At 42.1% G+C, this 23,637-nt stretch overlaps 1 long non-coding RNA gene across 1 annotated transcript in view; it reads right to left on the bottom strand.

Moving 5' to 3' along the window:
• The window catches only part of LOC130310913 (uncharacterized), a 40,261-nt gene extending 19,639 nt beyond the window's left edge, over positions 1-20,622 (bottom strand). Inside the window, exons 1-2 of the long non-coding RNA XR_008859381.1 lie at positions 20,551-20,622; positions 16,992-17,098 (exon numbers count right to left, since the gene is read on the bottom strand). This is a non-coding gene — a long non-coding RNA (uncharacterized LOC130310913). The remainder of the gene's footprint in view (positions 1-16,991; positions 17,099-20,550) is intronic.
• Between the last annotated feature and the right edge of the window lie 3,015 nt (positions 20,623-23,637).

Genomic DNA, 23,637 nt, shown 5'->3' with positions numbered 1-23,637 from the left:
CGGGGTGGAGTAGTGCCCGGGAGGAGGTCGATAGGGCAATCATAAGGCCTGTGAGGAGGTAGAGTCTCAGCTTGTTTTTTGCAGAAAACATCCGCGAAGTCCATATAGGCCTTAGGGAGACCGGTTACTGGAGGAACCACAGAGTTACGGCAAGGGTTACTGGGAACCGGTTTTAGACAGTTCTTGGAACAAGAGGACCCCCAACTCTTGATCTCCCCAGTGGACCAATCCAGGGTAGGGGAATGAAGTTGAAGCCAGGGAAGTCCAAGGAGAATTTCCGAGGTGCAATTGGGGAGGACCAAAAGTTCAATCCTCTCATGATGAGATCCGATGCTCATAAGAAGGGGCTCCGTGCGGAAACGTATGGTACAGTCCAATCTTTCATTATTTACACAATTGATGTAGAGGGGTCTGGCGAGACTGGTCACCGGGATGTTGAACTTATTGACGAGAGAGGCCAAAATAAAATTTCCTGCAGATCCAGAGTCCAAGAAGGCCACTGTAGAGAAGGAGAAGGCAGAGGCAGACATCCGCACAGGCACAGTAAGACGTGGAGAAGCAGAGTAGACATCAAGGACTGTCTCACCTTTGTGCGGAGTCAGCGTACGTCTTTCCAGGCGGGGAGGACGGATAGGACAATCTCTCAGGAAGTGTTCGGTACTAGCACAGTACAGGCAGAGGTTCTCCATACGGCGTCGTGTCCTCTCTTGAGGTGTCAGGCGAGACCGGTCGACCTGCATAGCCTCCACGGCGGGAGGCACAGGAACAGATTGCAGGGGACCAGAGGAGAGAGGAGCCGAGGAGAAGAAACGCCTCGTGCGAACAGAGTCCATATCTTGGCGGAGTTCCTGACGCCTTTCGGAAAAACGCATGTCAATGCGAGTGGCTAGGTGAATAAGTTCATGTAGATTAGCAGGAATTTCTCGTGCGGCCAGAACATCTTTAATGTTGCTGGATAGGCCTTTTTTGAAGGTCGCGCAGAGGGCCTCATTATTCCAGGACAATTCTGAAGCAAGAGTACGGAATTGTACGGCATACTCGCCAACGGAAGAATTACCCTGGACCAGGTTCAACAGGGCAGTCTCAGCAGAAGAGGCTCGGGCAGGTTCCTCAAAGACACTTCGGATTTCCGAGAAGAAGGAGTGTACAGAGGCAGTGACGGGGTCATTGCGGTCCCAGAGTGGTGTGGCCCATGACAGGGCTTTTCCGGACAGAAGGCTGACTACGAAAGCCACCTTAGACCTTTCAGTGGGAAACAGGTCCGACATCATCTCCAGATGCAGGGAACATTGGGAAAGAAAGCCACGGCAAAACTTAGAGTCCCCATCAAATTTATCCGGCAAGGATAAGCGTATCCCAGGAGCGGCCACTCGCTGCGGAGGAGGTGCAGGAGCTGGCGGAGGAGATGACTGCTGAAGCTGTGGTAGTAACTGTTGTAGCATAACGGTCAGTTGAGACAGCTGTTGGCCTTGTTGCGCTATCTGTTGTGACTGCTGGGCGACCACCGTGGTGAGGTCAGCGACAACTGGCAGAGGAACTTCAGCGGGATCCATGGCCGGATCTACTGTCACGATGCCGGCTGGCAGGTAGTGGATCCTCTGTGCCAGAGAGGGATTGGCGTGGACCGTGCTAGTGGACCGGTTCTAAGCCACTACTGGTTTTCACCAGAGCCCGCCGCAAAGCGGGATGGTCTTGCTGCGGCGGTAGTGACCAGGTCGTATCCACTAGCAACGGCTCACCTCTCTGGCTGCTGAAGATAGGCGCGGTACAAGGGAGTAGGCAAAAGCAAGGTCGGACGTAGCAGAAGGTCGGGGCAGGCAGCAAGGATCGTAGTCAGGGGCAACGGCAGAAGGTCTGGAAACACAGGCAAGGAACACACAAGGAACGCTTTCACTGGCACTAAGGCAACAAGATCCGGCAAGGGAGTGCAGGGGAAGTGAGGTGATATAGGGAAGTGCACAGGTGAACACACTAATTGGAACCACTGCGCCAATCAGCGGCGCAGTGGCCCTTTAAATCGCAGAGACCCGGCGCGCGCGCGCCCTAGGGAGCGGGGCCGCGCGCGCCGGGACAGAACAGACGGAGAGCGAGTCAGGTAGGGGAGCCGGGGTGCGCATCGCGAGCGGGCGCTACCCGCATCGCGAATCGCATCCCGGCTGGCAGCGGAATCGCAGCGCCCCGGGTCAGAGGACGTGACCGGAGCGCTGCCGCGGGGAGAGTGAAGCGAGCGCTCCGGGGAGGAGCGGGGACCCGGAGCGCTCGGCGTAACAGTGATAAGGGTCTGGATGTATGGTACAATATTAGTTGTAAAAATGAAGATGCCACATTTCGTTGAATATCTCATGCTGTAAGGTGCCATGCAAAAGTCATCATATGGCACCACTCAAAGTTCCTACTGTGCAGTAGATTTTTTTTTTATCAATTTATAAAGACAAGAAACAAGAACAGTTTTCATTTACATTACCTGTATGGACATTTGTACATCCTAACATCACTACAAGTCAACATTGTTTTACTAAACAAACAATCTTGCATAAGAGGAAGGAGAATTGCTCAATAAAGTCCTATCATGTTTATCTAACAAGCCATTAGTACAATGGCCCTTTAAGAAGTGCAATATTATCCAGTATATTAAAGAATAATCTGGACTTACATTTCAAAGAGCGCGCGATTCTGTATGAAGATCATTGTTGATTTGTAATCTAACACTAAGAACATTAAAGTATTCTCACAATGCCGCTGGATGTTACCAGGAAATACATAAAGAAATGGACCATGCAAAAAATACTGGATCATTTCATGGTAACCTGAAACAGGGGACTTTCTGTACAGACAAAATATATAAGCAAGACACAGTCATGTTTCTTTCAAGAACAGTGGAATTAGAATAGAGCATCCGCTTTTCAGTCTCTGGATGAAGTCTCACAGCTGTTGGACTATAGATGGGCCTATTTGCTGTTCATTTTCTCGCTTTATGGCGAGTTTCAGTTTAAGTAATTGTAATGGTGCGACACAAGCCCATGCCTCTTCTACTCCACACATACTGCTGCAAATGCTGCTCATTCATATGTGTACTATCACACAGTTTCCACTATTGGTGGCCCTATTTTTTTACATGTGGTTTTCTATTTAACAGCGGTTTTCCAAACATTGCTGCAAAAACTACAACTTGGGAATAAGATCTAAGCTTTGGGCAGAGATAAAATAATGTGGAGCCAACTTTCAATGGTCAGAGGAGCAGCATGCTTCTGTGAAACTGTGCATAAGTGGGCTGGCCGAGTACGGGAGGTGTTACCCCTTACCCTTGCTGCCCTGTCAGGAAGCCTCCCTTCAGTGTCCCCTGGGCCCCCTTGCATCTGTCCCCCCATGTAAATGTTTCTAACGTATTATACCATGTAATGTGTTCAGAAAGCGTTCTCACTTTAAGACTGTTTACTATGTGACTTATCATGTGATTGTTACCTAGGAGGTACCAGTGACCAGTTGATCCCAGGGGTGACTTATGGGCTCCCTGCTAGTCTCCCCCATATAAGCTCTGGGTGGAGCTAGCTCTCTCTCTCTTTCCTTACAAGTCTTTGCTGAGGTCAAGTCGAGTCCTAGAAAGTGTCCAGAGTCTTGGGAGGCCTCAAGTCCAGTCTGCAGCCACAAGCAGCTACAAGTAAGCCACAGCCTCAGTATTGTCAGTCATCATTCAAGTCAAGTCAGTCACAGTCACCATTTGTCAAGTCAACGTGGCCTGCATTACATTTACCCCATCTACTACAAGTCCCAGCAAGCCCTTAAGGTCTGTGAGTCACTGGTCACCTCCGTGGGTCCTGGCTGAACTGTATAGACTTTTCCATCTGTCTACCCTCAGTAAAGCTACCGTTATCCGTAACTTAGCCTCGGAGTCATTATTGCCCCCGTGCCTAGCCCAGGATCTAGCAGCATACCTTCGGGTGGTATGTAGGATAAACCACGTCCTGGCGTCACGAATACAAGGGGTTAATGCCATCTGCCCTAGGGTAATTCCATCTGCCCTTTGCATCACACCCTCTACCACATAAGCATGGAAACTCTGCACAGTGTACCTGTATATTGAGACTATTCACAGCATGTACCAGCCCCAGTTTTAGTATTGTAAACCAGATCTGCTTTTGTCAAATTGTGGCGGAGTCTGCCAGACTAAATACATGGCTTGAAATTCCTAAGAAAAAGCTAGTCTGAACTTTTCCGACCTAGTATCCCCATAGTAAATAGAGAGGAATAATGCAAGTCCGAAACAACATTCCACACTAATAAAGAAAGAACAGCACTCCTAGTAAAACAGGGTCAATGTCAATAAGTCTATATACTTATCTATTTTACATATAAAATTAAGTATTGTATGATTGTTCTATTATTTTGCACATGTAGAATTATATATGATAAGCATACTGGACTCCACTTGCCACAATAGGCTCAACAATCCCCTGTAGGTACTACGCTCTGAGCACAACAGTGTGAGTGTCCTGGATCAAGGACACTTGTGCCGCTGCACTCAGCACGATGTAACAGTGCCCACAGAGGATCACCATCACTCACATTTGTAGGCCACAAGCTGCTTTATGCTTGCAGCCTACCAGCATGAAAGCTGGAACTGGCACCAGGATGCAGTGCTGTGCTTTTAGAAATGGGATCCAGAACCTGTCTCCATAGCAGAGGATTATTATTATTTTATTTTATTTTTTTGTTATGGCAAAGGGAGCTATGTACTGTGTGGGAGTAAAAAAAACGGACCATCTACTGTGCGTGGGGAGCCACAAAGGGAGTTATCTATTCTGTGTGGTGATATCTACTGTACAGAGGCACAGAAAGGGCTATCTAGAGAGGGAGCTAACTACTGTGTGGGGCACAAGGGAGGCCTAATCTACTGACTGGGGGGCACCATGTGGAAACGCAGCCCTAGGGTCTTGTGCCAAGGAGGGCCATGCACACAGATACTTACAGTCAAGTCCATAAAACTGCAGTATAATCCCCTGCATCAATGCACAGTGACACAACTGTGCCCAGTTCTTTGCACAAAAATGTTGCACAAACTCCCAATATCTGCAAAAACAAAGATTGCATCACAATTTAACAATTTTTTTCCACTTTGTGTTGCCACAGAGAATAAAAAATTCCCCCCATAATCTTTTTTTTTTCTTTTTTTTAATGGTGTGGCTTATGTGCACACAGGTTTTAAATGTATTCCCGCTCTTATCCAGGCCAGAGTTCCTGGAGATTAGATGTAATAATGCCTCCTTTCTCAATAATATGCTAATAGACCCTTTGCTTTAATAGTCTATGGTGCATTTAAATACAGCTGGGTTCCTGTTTGTAAAATAGAAACACAAGTGATCTGTTGTCTTCTCTATCCAAAATGGCATCTAAAGCAAGACAGCTGCAGATGCTTTTTCCACTTTATAAAAACCAGACTCCCCAAAACCGGGAATTTCTTGGTATCGCAATACAAATAAAATATACTTTGTAGTGTCGGTTCTCAAAAGTTAACAAAGTTGTTGCAATCTCTGTGATTTGATGTTCTTCTTTGATGGTAGAAGAAGGTTCCAGGCTGTGCTACAGTGCTCAGGAAGTCTTGAAGGTAATTCTCTTAATAGGATTTGATTACAAATGACTTTATCTTGCTGGACAGGTTTCCTTCCTTTGCCACCACGGCTCCTAGATTGGTGACTCACGTTTCCCACTTCCCTACTTAAAAGCATGTTCTGGACATGGTAGATTTGTAATAGCTTTTCAATTGAAATAATTAAGAAAGGTTTTTCTTTAGATCTATTGTTTTTACAAAGATGCTAACTTTAGCTTACAGTGCTACATACCTAAACTAGTATGGGAAACTATGAATAAAATACCTTGTGTTGTTGTTTTTGTGGAATACAATTATATTATCTAGGCACATCTATTTACCAGTGACATGCACATTGACAACACAATTGTGCCATATTTTATTTCCTGTTGTATATATCGAACCAACATATACGTATAATAGCCAAAATATAGTCTACACTCTATTGACTAGGAGCAGACACAAGGTTTACATGGCAGATCCCTGACAAGCCAATAGGAAAAGCTCAAACTAGAAATACACAGTCAGGTGGTCTAAGGATATGTTCATACTACGGAATTTCAGTGTGTGGAATTTCTCTCCGGAAGTTCTGCTGTATGAATTTTAATATTGTTGTGAGTGGGCCTTCTGCGGACCCATTCACAATGCAGAATTTCAGCAGCAAACAATTCCACCGATAAAATTGTCCAGCCGAAAGAATGAACATTTTCATTCTTTCAGCAGAATTAAGTACGGACTGCATTGCCGTCAATGGTGATGGTGCAAATCTGCATGGTCCTACCACCAATGGATTTCAGTGATCGGAATTCCATATGTGTAGATTCCAAAGTGTGAACATATTGCAAAGGGAATATGTTACCTAGATATTTTATTTTTTTTTTTTTTTACTGATCAGAGGCAGTTACTAAAACATGTTTCTTTTTCTCTAATCTGTTTTTATTTTCTGCTTTAAATTTGAGCCTTGCGGTGGGTTAGCAAACAAATGTTGGTCAGCAAAATCAATGCATGTTTGCTATATCCTTTTGACCTGTCTTAAAGGGCCCTAAATTTTCTTGGTTTTATTGACATCTCCAAATGCACTGGTTACCTTCAGTGGGTGAACATTTTATGCACCCACCTCTGGGAGACTCTTATTAACCCCTTCTCGCTCCAGGATGTATGCATACATCCTGTACGGGCTCCTGCGATATAACGCGGGGTCACGCACTGACCCCGCGTCATATCGTGTCGGTCCTGGCGGCTATCAATGCCCGGGACCCGCGGCTAATACCGGACATCACCGATCGCGGTGATGCTTGGTATTCACCCTTCAGACGCAATGATCAAAGTTGTTCGCCGCGTCTAAAGTGAAAGTAAACAATGCTGGTTAGCTCAGTGGTGCTGTTTGTGACCGCCACGGTGAAATCACGGCGTCCCAAGCAGCTCCCCAATAAACGGCGTCCCCAATAAAAGTCAGAATCACCCCCCTTTTCCCATAAAATAAATAAAAAAAATATGTAAACAGAAATAAATATAAACATATGTGGTATCACCGCGTGCATAAATGTCTGAACTCTAAAAATAAATAATTAATTAAACTGCACGGTCAATGGCGTACACGTAAAAAATTATTCCAAATTCCCAAAAAACGTCTTTCTGGTCACTTTTTGTACCATAAAAAAATGAATAAAAAAATGATCAAAAAGTCTAATCAAAACAAAAATGGTACCAATAGAAACTTCAGATCATGGCGCAAAAAATTAGCCCTCATACATCCCCATATGCGTAAAAAATAAAAAAATTATAGGGGCCAGAAGGGGACATTTTTAAACGTATACATTTTCCTGCATGTAGTTATGATTTTTTCCAGAAGTACAACAAAATCAAACCTATATAAGTAGGGCATCATTGTAGCTGTATGGACCTACAGAATAAAGATAAGGTGTCATTTTTACCGAAAAATGCACTGCGTAGAAACAGAAGCCCCCAAAATTTACAAAATGGCATGTTTTCTTCAATTTTATCACACAATGATTTTCTTTTTTGTTTCGTTGTGGATTTTTGGATAAAATTACTAATGTCACTGCAAAGTAAAATTTGTGGCGCAAATAATAAGCCATAATATGGATTTTTAGGTGGAAAATTGAAAGGGTTATGATTTTTAAAAGGTAAGGAGGAAAAAAACTAAAGTGCAAAAATTGAAAAACGCTATGTCCTTAAGGGGTTAAAGACTGATTTACTAAAAATGAATCATAAAAAAAACAGACAAATTCCATTGGATAACTTAACAAGTTAAAGAAATGTCATATCCATTTACTGAACTAGGTTTATGTCAAGAGTATTATTCATATTAAGAAAACAATAGTGATTAAGAGAAGACATGATAAATTACAGACAGTCAAAGTCAGTGGTAAGAAACTGACAAAATCAAAGTTTTGCTGTAACCTCTGAAAATTCGCATTTAATTAGTAATCTGTATTTCTCAGAACAGTATGGTGGTCATGGGTGTGGAAATGACTCACCAGCAATAGAGTAGACATATTGGAGAAAGATCAGAAATTCTGTGGTTACCTTTCCTGGTAGGATTGGGATGAGTGAAAGGCAGAGTAAATCGGGCAATATAAAAAAACAAAACAAAACAATGATCTGCCTTTAAATTGATGGGGTACAATAAGAATCATAAATAAAGTTTATCTATCTATCTATATATATATATATATATATATATATATATTAAATTTGAGTAGCCGTATTAGTCCAGTGATGCAGATGCATCACTGGACTAATACGACTACTCAAACTTACTACATTATGGAAGATACCACATATAGTCGCCTAACAAAGAAAATCTTGATCACAAGAAACACAGCTTCTCAGTGACATATACTTCTTGTCTTGCTGCAAAAGAAGACGACTCATCCCTAAAGGACTAATGATCAAAAATCCAGTGGCAACAATGCATAACTCACAATATGCCCAAGACCTCTGCAAACGCACCAGCGAAAAACTGAGCAATCATCTAATCCACCAACTGTTCAAGAAAAGAGAAGACATCAAACATTTAAAACAATCCCTACTTCAGGACACCACGGACTTTCTTAACAAACTCAATCAGATTACAAGCTTGCCTGCCAACTCTATTTTAGTAACTATGGATGTAGAATCCCTGTACAGCAACATCCCACACAGGGATGGAATTGATACCTGCTCCCTGTTCCTCTTATCCCAAACCCACAACCAGAAATACAGCCCTTGAGTCATCACTAAACTCATAGAATTCATCCTAACACACAACTACTTTAGCTTGATGGGCACTGCAATGGGGACCAGGATGACACCACAATATGCCAAACTATTTATGGCTGACCTTGAACATCGATTTCTAGACACACAACTTCACAAACCCTACAGATACTACCATTACATCAATGATCTTTTCATCATTTGGACAGAAGTAAAATGAAAAACACTGAAAGTTTCACATTCAATCTATCAATCAAACTCAAAATGGACTTCTCTACAGAAACTGTGAACTTCCTGGACACTACTGTCATAATAAACTGGAACACACAACAAACCTCTGTGTACAGAAAACCCACAGACCGATGCATCTATCTACATAAATCCAGTTTCCATCCTTCACACACAAAGAAAGGCATCACATACAGCCAAGCTACCAGGTACCATCGCATCTGCTCCAACCCTGATGACAGAGACCTGCACCTACAAACACTGTCTGAGAAATTCAAACAAAAAGGATACAAACCTAGGACAATCAATAGGAAAATACACTCCGCCCTTCAAACACCATGGGAACACCTGCTACAATACAGAGAGATACAACCATCCCCACGCGTACCACTGGTAGCCACATACAATCCGGCCCTTGAAGAAATACGCAAAATTATCAAGGACTTGCAGCCAATATTGGCAGAAGATGAGATGCTAAAAGAAATCTTCCTTGAACCTCCCATCTTGGCCTTCAGACAACCACACAATTTAAAACAAAAGCTGGTCAGCAGAAAATTACCGTTTTTATCGGCGTATAACACACACTTTTTAGGCTAAAATTTTTAGCCTAAAGTCTATGTGCGTGTTATACGCCGATACACCCCCAGGAAAGGCAGGGGGAGAGAGGCCGTCGCTGCCCGCTTCTCTCCCCCTGCCTTTCCTGGGGTCTAGAGCCCTGCTGCCGGCCCTTCTCTCCCCCTGGTTATCGGCGCCGCTGCCCGTTCTGTCCCCCTGACTATCGGTGCCGGCGCCCCATTGCCGGCGCCGATAGCCAGGGGGAGAGAAGCGGCGCCGACAGCCAGGGGGAGAGAAGGGGCAGCGGCACCCATTGCCGGCGCCGCTGCCCCGTTGCCTCCCCTCATCCCCGGTGGCATAATTACCTGATGCCGGGGTCGGGTCCACGCTGCTGCAGGCCTCCAGCGTGCGTCCCCTGCGTCGTTGTTATGCACTGCACGGCGCGGCGCATGACGTCATGCACGCGCCGTGCATAGCAACGACGAAGGCGACGCACGCCGGAGGCCTGCAGCAGCGCGGACCCGACCCCGGCATCAGGTAATTATGCCACCGGGGATGGGGGGAGGCAACGGGGCAGCGGCGCCGGCAATGGGTGCCGCTGCCCCTTCTCTCCCCCTGGCTGTTGGCGCCGCTTCTCTCCCCCTGGCTATCGGCGCCGGCAATGGGGCGCCGGCACCGATAGTCAGGGGGACAGAACGGGCAGCGGCGCCGATAACCAGGGGGAGAGAAGGGCCGGCAGCAGGGCTCTAGACCCCAGGAAAGGCAGGGGGAGAGAAGCGGGCAGCGACGGCCTCTCTCCCCCTGCCTTTCCTGGGGGTGTATCGGGGTATACACGCGCACACAGGCACCCTCATTTTACCATGGATATTTGGGTAAAAAACTTTTTTTACCCAAATATCCTTGGTAAAATGAGGGTGCGTGTTATAGGCCGGTGCGTGGTATACCCCGATAAATACGGTACCTACAGAAAGAACAGACAGCTTGTCTCTACAATATTGTTAGTCCAATAAAAAGGTATATATATATATATATATATATATATATATATGTATATATATATATATATATATATATATATATATATATATATATATATATATATAAATTGTAGTTGTGTGCTAATTTATAGAATACCAAGCTGTTTTCAGGATAAGCTATGTGTACATGATTGGTAGCACTACATAACTTGTATATAGTATATGCAGGCTCCATCACTCTTTTTTTAGTTGTCCATGGGTTAGTGGGTGAAGAAGAGCTACTATGTCTTCCGTACACTGCACACACAGAAAAGAAGATCCTGTTCCCCTGACTATCTATATCACATCTTTAGACCATTACATAGGCTTTTATATCTGGATGGCTATTGTGCTGAGTTATTGGTTATATGTATCTTGCCAATTTTTTCATGCCTAGAACTATTTTGCAATATACTACAGTTTCAGTCTCTATTGATACTTCTTTTTATGGTGTATAATTTCCTCCTTTTAATAATTTTTTTATGCATTGAATTGTCTGTATTGCCTGTATATTAGCCTGTATATACAGTACATGATTATCCTGCATATTTGCCTATGTTGTTGGTTACACCTTCAGAGGCAGTTGCAGTATGGAGGACATTGTAGAGCAGTACTAAACAGTATAAGCTGTAGATTCAGCACTAGGGTGACAGGTAATACAGTAAACTCCTATAGTCTGTAAGAGCAGGGTCTCTTTAAATCTTCTGTTTGTTTTCTTTGTTAGGTTGCTGTGGTTACACCCTGGCATATCATGGTTCTGTTTCACCCACTATTAGATACCTGGTGTTACCATACCTGCTTAGCTGACTATTTAACCCCTTAAGGACTCAGCCCATTTTGGCCTTAAGGACTCAGACAATTTAATTTTTACATTTTAATTTTTTCCTCCTCGCCTTCTAAAAATCATAACTCTTTTATATTTTCATCCACAGACTAGTATGAGGGCTTGTTTTTTGCGCGACCAGTTGTCCTTTGTAATGACATCACTCATTATATCATAAAATGTATGGCGCAACCAAAAAACACTATTTTTGTGGGGAAATTAAAAAGAAAAACACAATTTTGCTAATTTTGGAAGGTTTCGTTTTCACGCCGTACAATTTATGGTAAAAATGACGTGTGTTCTTTATTCTGAGGGTCGATACGATTAAAATGATACCCATTATTATACACTTTTATATTATTGTTGTGCTTTAAAAAAATCACAAACTATTTAACCAAATTAGTAAGTTTATAATCCCTTTATTTTGATGACCTATAACTTTTTAATTTTTCCGTATAAGCGGCGGTATGAGGGCTAATTTTTTGCGCCATGATCTGTACTTTTTTTATATACCACATTTGCATATAAAAAACTTTTAAGACATTTTTTATAATTTGTTTTTAAATAAAATGTATTAAAAAAGTAGCAATTTTGGACTTTTTTTTTTTTTTTTTACGTTCACGCCGTTCACCGTACGGGATCATTAACATTTTATTTTAATATTTTATTTTAATATTTCGGACATTTACGCACGCGGCAATGCCAAATATGTCTATAAAATATATTTTTTACGCTTTTTGGGGGTAAAATAGGAAAAAACTGACGTTTTACTTTTTTATTAGGGGAGGGGATTTTCACTTTTTTTTTACTTTTACTTTTACATTTTTTTACATTTTTTTTTACACTTGAATAGTCCCCATAGAGGACTATTCATAGCAATACCATGATTGCTAATACTGATCTGTTTTATGAATAGGACATAGAACAGATCAGTGTTATCGGCTATCTTCTGTTCTGGTCTGCTCGATCTCAGACCAGAGCAGAAGACGCCGGGAGCCGGAAGCAGGAAGGTGAGGGGACCTCCGTGCGGCGTTCTGAATGATCGGATCCCCGCAGCAGCACTGCGGGCGATCCGATTGTTCATTTAAATCGCGCACTGCCGCAGATGCCGGGATCTGTATTGATCCCGGCACCTGAGGGGTTAATGGCAGACGTCCGCGAGATTGCGGGCGTCGGCCATTGCCGGCGGGTCCCTGGCTGCGATCAGCAGCCGGGATCAGCCGCGCATGACACGGGCATCGCTCCGATGCCCGCGGTTATGCACAGGACGTAAATGTACGTCCTGGTGCGTTAAGTACCACCGCACCAGGACGTACATTTATGTCCTGCGTCCTTAAGGGGTTAAGCCTTCATTGGCTAAGGCACCTTGCTAGTCAAAGTAGATATTTTCTGTAGCTAGTATTCTATATTGAATTCTGCTATCTAGTATTTGACTTAGTTTTTCTGGATTAACCCCTTGCTTTGTGATTCGGCATCTCTCCTGTTCTCTCGGTTCTGATTTCGGCTTGTTGACTCTGATTTATCTGTTGGTTTGTTTGTCTCCCTCTGTATTGTTAAGTGTGCATTTTCCTTTTGTATTCCTGACAATCCCCTGACCTGCTACTGAGTATTTTTGTAGTTTGTTATTTTGACTCTGAAGGCCCAGCATGTAGATAGGCAGGGACTGTCTTCGTGCTTGTGGATCTGTCATTTAGGGTGTATACGCAATAGGAACGGAAAGAGGTTGTGGGTGAGTGCAGGGCTTCACCTTTTCTTTGCCCATATGTGACAGTCTTTTAGCATTCTCTCTAGTTCTGGAACTCTCCAGCCACTGTCTCCTCCTCACCTCCCTTTCCTAAACTTATATGGAAAGCATTTATTCTAATCCCTTAGTGGGTTGGTGAAGGCGTTGCATGAAAGCAGCCACATAATTGGAGAAAGAGGCATTTTTCTCTGTTAATAAGTATGACAAATTTTCCTACATCCACTTGTACTATTCATTCATACTCTAAAGTGTTTACAATACAGGGTGCTTTATTAATACTTAGTATACAAAAAAAAATGGAGCTGCAACCAATCAGTTTACAAAACTCATTTTTTAGAAGCCCATTGGTGAATTAATGCATTAGTCTTCTCGGTTGTTATGATCAACTGACCTATTATTTCCATAACCCAAGCTTTGTTAGCTTTCCTTCACTGTGTGTAGACAAATTAGTAAGTGGCAATCAATCTGTGTAACAATGCAATGTAGTGCAGGTATTACTGAGGACTACGCAGACGATGTACTTACAGTTATTCATTTCTGACCTTTATACAGACTTCATTTCCAGCCCCGCTTTACTCATTATAGACTGACCTTGTGGTTCCTATTGTTACATCACCTAATACTGAACACAATTATTTTCCCTACAAATGGCAAATGGTATAGTGTATTGTAGCACTGAGAGAATAAATTCTCCTCATTTATAAATGATGGAATAGATTTTAGTTAAATACATTTTCCAAGATTACAACTTATCATCACTTACAGGATAAGGGAAAATTATCTGATTGGTGGGGGTTTGACCACTGGGACTGCTACTGATAAAAAGAGAAGTCACTCTATTCACTCACTATGGGACTGCCAAAGTTGGTCATGTACCACTGTTCCATTCACATCAGCGAACAAGAGACCTCTGTTCTTGTGATCGCCTTTTACAAAGTAATAAAGCCCCCTAGAGGGTGCTCAATATTATGGACTTGTAGGCAATTTGTGTATCACCATATGGTACCGCCATGAGAATATCTTTAAAATATGGATAGAATATGCCACAGTAGCCATAGACTGGATAAGGGTTGATCAAAAACAGAGGTAGGCAGACAGGTCAGGCACTCGGTTACTGCCCAAGGGCCCAGGCAAGAGATGGGGCCTGCTGCTGCCTCTTGAGCATCTTTGCAGTGCACATGTAAAAATGTATGCTTTTATGAAGACATATGTTCTGGAACAATGCTAATCATTATCATTTATCAAAAACACAACACAGATATGCCTTCTCTAGGCAAACAAATTTTTAAATGCAATTTTGTAAACGTGTTTTATTAGGTTTAAAACACACAGCAAAACACACTGTAATAGTGTACTACTAATCAAATTGTATGTGGAAAGGGCATCTATGTAGGTGTGGTTTACATCTGAGTAGTGCACAGGGGCCCTTGATCATCTATTATAGGAATATTGTAAGGAGCTGGGTACCGACTGCCCCAAGTGATGGTCAGGCCTGGGGTGGCAGCAGGCTGGTATTGTTATGCTAGGCCAAAATAAATGGCCCTTAACACCCTGGAAGTGCCAGGCTGCTGCTGCTTGGTTCTCTATCTGGGTGCTTATGAAAAATAGGGGGATGCCATGCATTTTTTTTCAATTATTAATTTACTTATGAAAAAAATGTGTAAGGTCCACCTAATTTTAGAACAAGCAGAAAAGGTGCGTGTTTATGTGCTTCACTTGTTGTTTTTTTTCCATCTCCCTCCATTTTTACTAGATGGCCTCCATGGCCTCCATATACTTATAATGGAGCCCATGGCATCTGGACGCAGATCCCAGTGAGTCGGGGAGTAAAGTTTATAACTGTGTACTTCTCCTGCTCATTCTAATAATCAGTGAAGGCGTAAGTACTAAGACCCCAACCCATTTTAAAATGTCACTGTGACATGTCATAGTTTATAGATGAGCCAGGATCATCCTAAAGTGGAAAGAAACCAATAGAGACTCCTTGACTTTTCCTTGTCTTTAAACCATGCTTTCTCTGAAATACCACAGAGTTTCAGAGTAACTCACAATTCATTGTAATAAGAGACCTGTCCATGTCTGTGGTTCCTTTTTTAAAACATTTTTATTTTTTCACAAATAACTTTTTAGTTTATGCCAGCCTCTGAAGAGATCACTTTCTAATAGATTGTGTATGACATTGGTATGGTATGCCCAAAGTAATAGGAAATCAAACTTAAAAGGACTAAATAATAGAAATGGAAGCTTCTGATGTGTCATGAAAAAACAGGACGGATGTGGAAAAGCTTTAAACAAAGTGGCTTCATAACCACATTTGAATTTGATAGAACTTCAGTACACCAATGCTTTGCCCTTGGATCTCTTTTCATTGTTTTTGCATAAACTGCTGAATGAATTTGTTTTCCTTAGGGCTCAACCTATGTATTCCAGATGGCAATGTTTCCCTAGCACATATGGTAAGGCAAAGCATGGGCTCATAGAAGCATGATAGTTTTATTGTTGCATGAAACAAATTCTGCGATAGGGTCACTGACACACGTCATCTGAACTGACAGGCAAAATAATGACACTTGGAGCTGTCATTCTTCTACAGCTCGTCCACACTTCAACACAACAACTTGCAAACCCCATAAGTCTATAGTTTAAAGAAACCATCAATCATTTACTCCTCTATGAGCAGCATACTGTGCAAAGAGATTGCTCAGCACAGAGGATGTAGTCTTCCATCATAAGAGCTCATTAACCCAAAGAAATGATTTAGTATCTTATTCTTCAATTCTATTTCCAAAGTAAAAAAAAAAAAAAAAACTATGTAAAAACTCCATACATATAGGCTCTGATTTACTAAGAGTGGAGTGTAGTTTTCTTTGTGGGTTTTAATTCCCTACATTTTTTTGCCCACGGTATTTACTAAGGTTTCCATACATTTTGCTTTTTTTTTTTTACACATGCTCTGATCTGTCGGGTTTTCCTCAGCTCAAATCCATCACATTTCTGTGGAAACCTTAGCAAATATGTAGTTTTTTTGTGTGAAAATGTCGGGGACATGCCCCCTTTTTGGCAGCGACCCCCTTTTTCGGGTTTACTTAGTAAAATGGAGAGTAAGGAACCTTTCACACTGCCGGTATGCCCCGTCAAATATGGCTGTCAAACTCCCTTTTTATTTTTTTGCAGTTACTATAGTAAATCAGGGCCATATTGAATAATCCCTGGGACTGAGTGTTTTCCTACAGTTTTTTATTGAACGCTGCACTTTTTCTCAAATTTCTTTTCTGTATGGTGTTATGGGTGCTGTGGTATCAAATAGGTATAAATAGGTACATGCCACACATGCCACCATGTCTATTTCTTCATATTATGCTGCTGTTTTATTGCCCTATTCATTACCTGCCAATTTAATTTTCACCGTGTATTTCCTTAATAATCTTCTTTCAAATCTTGCTCACTGCCTGTAAGCTTTCTCAGCCAGAAGTGGGCATTACCCTGCAGGCGTGACGTCAGCTGAAGCCTGCCAAGTAGCAAATCCTCCCTTTCGTGTTCTATGCGGTGCTCGGGCTTGGAAGTGCACATAGAACAGGGAACGCTGATGGCCGGGTTACTAGGATTCTTAGGGGGGCGGGAACGAGAGGCAGGGGAGTGGAGGATCACTTGTACACAAAGCCCTGTGTGTGTGACACACAGCGCTCGCTCCCCGCCTGCCTGATTGACATATATATATATATATATATATATATATTTTATAATACATTTTTTGCGGGATCAGATTTTTTTCTTTTAGCAATTTTTTTTTCTTTTACAGGTCTATTATCATAACTGTACCTGTCCTCACTCCCACATCTCGTACACTTCCTGCGGGGCAGTGCCAGGAGTAGAGTTGAGTGAATTTTCTGAAAGTTTGGCTCGCTGGCCTTGCCAAGTTTTTCAACCTGCAGTGAAAGGGTTAAATTGCACTTGTTAACTCTTGTATACATTATACAATAATATAGATGGTCTGAGTTATAAGCTCTGACATTACCAGGTTCATGCAAGCCGAACCTGGCAATGTTCAAAAATTCGGCGACCCGCGAACCTCTCAAAGGTCACTCAACTCTAGCCAGGAGTGTCTCAACGTGTATAATGATCAGCACTGCTCAATGCTGATCTGCAGGTCATAATACTGATAGCCCTGCTGATCTACCAGGAGGTGGAAGGGCCAGGTCAATCCGCTGCAACAGTAGTGCTCACATCACATTTCAAAATGGATCAGATGCTGTTTTTAACATTTTAAAAGTCAATTGTAAATGTAATTAGGAAAAAGGGATGTCAGAAGGGATGTCCTGCCTATCCTGCATCATCTTGTTACCATAGATTGCATTGTACAAAGATGAATCGGTCAGAATATGCCAGTGCTATGACCGTTCAGAAATGTGCTGTCTCATAGACGGCAATGCATTTCAATGTGGACTCCGCAGAAAGAATAGATATGTCTATTCTTTCTACAGACTCTAGAACCAGGATTTCCACAGCAGAAAAATCTGCTGTGGAAATTCTGCAGTGTGAACATAGCCTTAGAGAAGTAAAGGGTTGTTGTACAACATAGATCAGATTGTGGAGAGCATTCTGGTCAGGCAGACATTACATCCAACAAGTATTACTAGGAAGGACACATCCATTTAAGAAATGTCTGAAATTAGGAGTAAGTTGCAGCCTGAGATTTACTGCAACTTTTGAAAACCATTGATATGTGTAAAAATTATTATCCATTTCACAGACGTTTATAGCTTTTCATTTAACTTTTTTTTTACCCACTGAACAAATTGTTTCATTGTTGGTATAATTATTTTGGAAAGCATTTTTGCTTGTCATCATTACATTGACACACATCTATTAGGTCATGTCTCTGGCATGATTCAATAGGCTTTTAGCTATGGCACCTATTACCTAGAAGCTTTTTTTTGTCTTTGGCTGCCAGGATAACCGATTAGTACCATGTTATCATGTCGCTGACAGAGCCTATAGAGGTTATTACAGCTTTTACTTGCTGATGCAACAGGTCTTACACAAAAGGCCAAAATATGCAACTACTTTTATACTTTTGGGCCTATATCTCCGGCCTTCTACATAGTATGACTAGTAGGTACTTGCTTTGTGCACACTTTAGAGTGTTAAAGGAAGAGTTAATTCAGTGTTGTTCTTTATACACATTGCTCAAAAAACATAAAGGGAACACTAAGATAACACATCCCAGATCTGAATGAATGAACTAATGGTATGAAATACTTTTGTCTTTACATGTGTTTTTTGTTGAATGTGCTGACAACAAAATCACACAAAAATTATCAATGGAAATCAAATTTATCAACCCATGGAGGTCTGGATATGGAGTCACACTCAAAATCAAAGGGGAAAACCACACTACAGGCTGATCCAACTTTGATGTAATGTCCTTAAAACATGTCAAAATGAAGCTCAGTAGTGTGTGTGACCTCCACCTGCCTGTATGACCTCCCTACATTGCCTGGGCATGCTCCTGATGAGGTGCCGGACAGTCTGTCGTGCAATGTGGCGTTGGATGGAGCGAGACATGATTTCCCAGATGTGCTCAATCGGATTCAGGTCTGGGGAACCGGCGGGCCAGTCCATAGCATCAATGCCTTCCTCTTGCAGGAACTGCTGACACACTCCAGCCACATGAGGTCTAGCATTGTTTTGCATTAGGAGGAACCCAGGGCAAACCGCACCAGCATATGGTCTCACAAGGAGCACATGGAGGGCTGTGCGGCCCCCCAAAGAAATGCCACCCCACACCATTACTGACCCACTGCCACACTGGTCATGCTGGAGGATGTTGCAGGCAGCAGAACGTTCTCCCTGGCGTCTCCAGACTCTGTCATGTCTGTCACATGTGCTCAGTGTGAACCTGCTTTAATTTGTGAAGAGCACAGGGCGCAAGTGGCAAATTTGTCAATCCTGGTGTTCTCTGGCAAATGCCAAATGTCCTGCATGGTGTTGGACTGTAAGCACAACTCCCACCTGTGGACATCGGGCCCTCATACCACCCTCATGGAGTCTGTTTCTGACCGTCTATGTGGATACATGCACACTTGTGGCTTGCTGGAGGTCATTTTGCTGGGCTCTGGCAATGCTCCTCCTGCTCCTCCTTGCACAAAGGCAGAGGTAGCAATCCTGCTGCTGGGTTGTTGCCCTCCTACGTCCTAGTCCCCGTCTCCTGATGTACTGGCCTGTCTCCTGGTAGCGCCACCATGCTCTGGACACTACACTGACAGACACAACAAACCTTCTTGCCACAACTTGCATTGATGTGCCATACTGGATGAGCTGCACTACCTGAGCCACTTGTGTGGGTTGTAGATCATGCTACCACTAGAGTGAAAGCACCGCCAGGATTCAAGAGTGACCAAAACATCAGCCAGGAAGCATAGGAACTGAGAAGTGGTCTGTGGTCACCACCTGCTAACCCACTCCTTTATTGGGGGTGTCTTGCTAATTGCCTATGATTTCCACCTGTTGTTTGTTCTATTTGCAAAACAGCATGTGAAATTGATTGTCAATCAGGGTTGCTTCCTGAGTGGACAGTGTGATTGCACAGAAATGTAATTGACTTGGAGTTACATTGCATTGTTTAAATGGGCACTCTCATTAAAACAAATGTTTGCTATTGCACTCCTTATGGCACATAAAAAATATTTCTAATATACTTTGTTTTTAAAAAAAAAAGAAGTTTCCTATGTTTTATTTGTGCTTAAAAAAGCTCAAGAGCACATTTTCCCCATCTCATCCATAGACTTTGGACCGAAGCCCAAACACAGGAAGTGCAGCCTGGAGTGCTGAGGGGGGTGTATCCAACCAACAGCATATGGCAGTTAAATGTGAGAGGAGCTATGATTGGATGAGGCTGGACACACCCCCCTCAGCCCTCCAGGCTGCACTTCCTGTGTTTGGGCTTCGGTCCAAAGTCTGTGTATGAGATGGGGGGAATTGTGCTCTTGAACTTTTTTAAGCACAAATAAAACAGAAAAAAAAAATTTTACATTTAAAAAAAAAAGTATATTAGAAATATTTTTTATTTCCCATAAGGAGTGCAATAGCAAACATTATTTTTAATGAGAGTCACCCTTTAAGTGTTCCCTTTATCTTTTTTGAGCAGTGTATTTTCCTGTGAACGACATAAGCGGAAACAACTGTAATATAATCTTTATGTTAATAAATGACCATCATTGTGTGTAGAAGACTTCCCTGGCGCCCAGTACTAAGACTATACCAGTTTGTTTGCACTTCATTTCTTCATATGAACTGAACCACAATAACTGCATTTCTTCACACACAAAACCACAATATGAACATGAAGGGACATTTAGTTGTATTTATTTAAACAAACCTATTATTAGAAACTTGATTCCCGCAACTTCCTTTTTCATTCTATATATTCAGTAGTGAAGACTGAAGAACACTGAGAAACAAGTGTAGATATTATATTATCCGTACCTCACAACATTTGGGGTGTTCATAGGGAAACATTTAAAGGGATTTTTTTTAATTATAAAAACATATTCTTAAAAACTCTGTGTCAATAAAGGAATTTCATCTATTTGTCAGAATGGTGGCTAAAATACATCTGCAGTGTTCGGGTACGTTGCCCTTACGTAAAGCTCTGCCCATTTTTAGTTTTTTGGATTTACTAACGTGCCTCTTAGTAAATCCAGCTACCCTTACATCTATCGCAAAAATATACACCAGCTCATTGCTCATTCTGCAACTTTAGGTGTTACAAATTGGCCCTAAAGTGGCATGTGAAAATGGCGAGCCCCTTGTACACCCCCTCCATGCGAAGCTGGGCCCCCTTCCTGTCTACTTTTCTCCCCGTTGGTGCAAAACGCACAAATCCTAAAAGTCTCAAGATTTTATACAAACATTGCAATTTCTGTGTAAAAATTAGCAACCTATAAGGATTTGCACAACTGGCATGGTTTGATAAATGCCCACCTCCCCAAATGTTTATTCGCCCTGTGGTGGCACTGCAGGGAAAACAAAACACTTGCTGCGGAACACTTGAGTTAAACCACAGATGATGGCTGATCACTAGAGGTCTAAACAGTGGATTGTTCTAAGAATGGCTTAAAGGGGTAATCCGGTGGAAAACATTTGTTTTTTTAAATGTACTGGTGCCAGAAAGTTAAACAGATTTGTAAATTACTTCTATTGAAAAATCTTAATCCTTTCAGTACTTATCAGCTGCTGTATAATACAGAGAAAGTTATTTTCTTCTTGAATTTCTTTTCTGCCTTTCCTCGGTGCTCTCTGCTGACACCTCTGTCCATGTCAGGAACTGTCCAGGGTAGGAACAAATCCTCATAGCAAACCTATCCTGCTCTGCACAGTTCCTGACATGGACAGAGGTATCAGCAGAGAGCACTGTGGACAGACAGAAAGGAAATTCAAAAAGAAAAGATAATTCTCTGTATTATACAGCAGCTGATAACTACTGAAAGGATTAAGATTTTTTAATATTAGTAATTTACAAATCTGTTTAACTTTCTGGCACCAGTTGATTTAAAAAAAATGTTTTCCACCGGAGTACGGACCAGGGGTTTTTCGGTTTTTTTCACTTTCGTTTTTTACTCCTTACCTTTAAAAAATCATAACCCTTTCAATTTTGCAGCTAAAAATCCATATGATAGCTTATTTTTTGCGCCACCAATTCTGCCTTGTTATGACATCAGTCATTTTACCCAAAATCTACGGCGAAACAGAAAAAATAATAATTGTGAGACAAAATTGAAAAACAAAAACGCCATTTTGTAACTTTTTGGGGCTTCCGTTTCTACACAGTACATTTTTTGGTAAAAATGATGAGTCCTCCTTATTCTGTAGGTCCATTCGATTAAAACGATACCCTACTTATATAGGTTTGATTTTGTCGTACTTCTGAAAAATCATAACTACATGCAGGAAAATTGATATCTTTAAAATTGTCATCTTCTGACCCTTATAACTTTTTTATTTTACTGCACACTAAAATGCTGGTGTTACACCAAATTTTTCATTTTTACAAGGGGAAATAGGAAAAAGTCCCCCAAAATGTGTAACCCCATTTCTTCTGAGTATGGAAATACCCCATAGGTGGATGTAAAGTGCTCTGCAGGCACACTACAGGGCTCAGAAGAAAAGCCATTGGGCTTTTGGAGAGAAAATTTGGTTGGAATAAAAGTCAGGAGCCATGTGCATTTACAAAGCCCCCATGGTGCCAGAACAGTGGACCCCCCACATGTGACCCAATTTTGGAAACTATACCCCTCACGGAATGTAATAAGGGGTGCAGTGAGTATTTACACCCCACTGGCATTTGACAGATCTTTGGAACAATGGGCTGTGCAAATGAAAAATTACATTTTTCATTTTCACGGATCACTGTTCAAAAAATCTGTCAGACACCTGTGGGGTGTAAATGCTCAATGCACCCCTTGTTAGATTCCGTGAGGAGTGTAATTTCCAAAGTGGGGTCACATGTGGGGGGTCAACTGTTCTGGCAGCATGGGGGCTTTGTAAATGCGCATTACCTTCAATTTCAGCCAACTTCTCTCTCCTAAAGCCCAAAGGAACCCCTTCTCTTCTGAGCATTGTAGTTCGCCTGTAGAGCACTTTATATCCACATATGGGGTATTTCGACACTCAGAATATATGGGGTTACAAATTTTGGGGGACTTTTTTCCTATTTCCCCTTGTAAAAATGAAAAATTTGGGGTAACACCAGCATTTTAGTGAAAAAAAATCTAATCTTTCATTTTCACATCCAACTTTAACAAATATTTGTCAAACATCTTAGGGGTGTTAAGGCTCACTATACTCCTAGTTACAATCCGTGAAAGGTGTAGTTTCCAAAATGGGGCATTTGGGTGTTTTTTTTTTTTTTTTTTTGCGTTTATGTGAGAACTGCTGTAACTATCAGCCACCCCTGTGCAATTCACCAATTTAGGCCTCAAATGTACATGGTGCGCTCTCACTCCTGAGCCTTGTTGTGCAGAGCACTTTAAGTCTACATATGGGGTATTTCCGTACTCAGGAGAAATTCCTTTACAAATTATTTTCCTTTTACCTCTTGTGAAAATGAAAAGTATAGGGCAACACTAGCAAGTTAGTGTAAAAACTTCTTTTTTTTTTTTTTTTACACTAACATGATGGTGTAGACCCAAACTTTACCTTTTCATAATGGTAAAAGGAGAAAAAGCCCCCCAAAATGTGTAACGCAATTTCTCCTGGCTACGGAAATGCCTCATATGTGGCCCTAAACTGTTGCCTTAAAATACGACAGGGCTCCGGAGTGAGAGAGCATCATGCGCATTTGAGGCCTAAATTAGGCAATACTGTACAGCACTGTTTCCCAAACAGGGTGCCTCCAGCTGTTGCAAAACTCCCAGAATGCCTGGACAGTCAATGGCTGTCCAGCAATACTTGGAGTTGTTGTTTT

This window comes from Hyla sarda, chromosome 1, assembly GCF_029499605.1.
Source record: "Hyla sarda isolate aHylSar1 chromosome 1, aHylSar1.hap1, whole genome shotgun sequence".
In the NCBI taxonomy this organism is placed as follows: domain Eukaryota; kingdom Metazoa; phylum Chordata; class Amphibia; order Anura; family Hylidae; genus Hyla; species Hyla sarda.
Note: the sequence above shows the minus strand (reverse complement) of the source record. Positions and strands in the feature narration are given on the sequence as shown.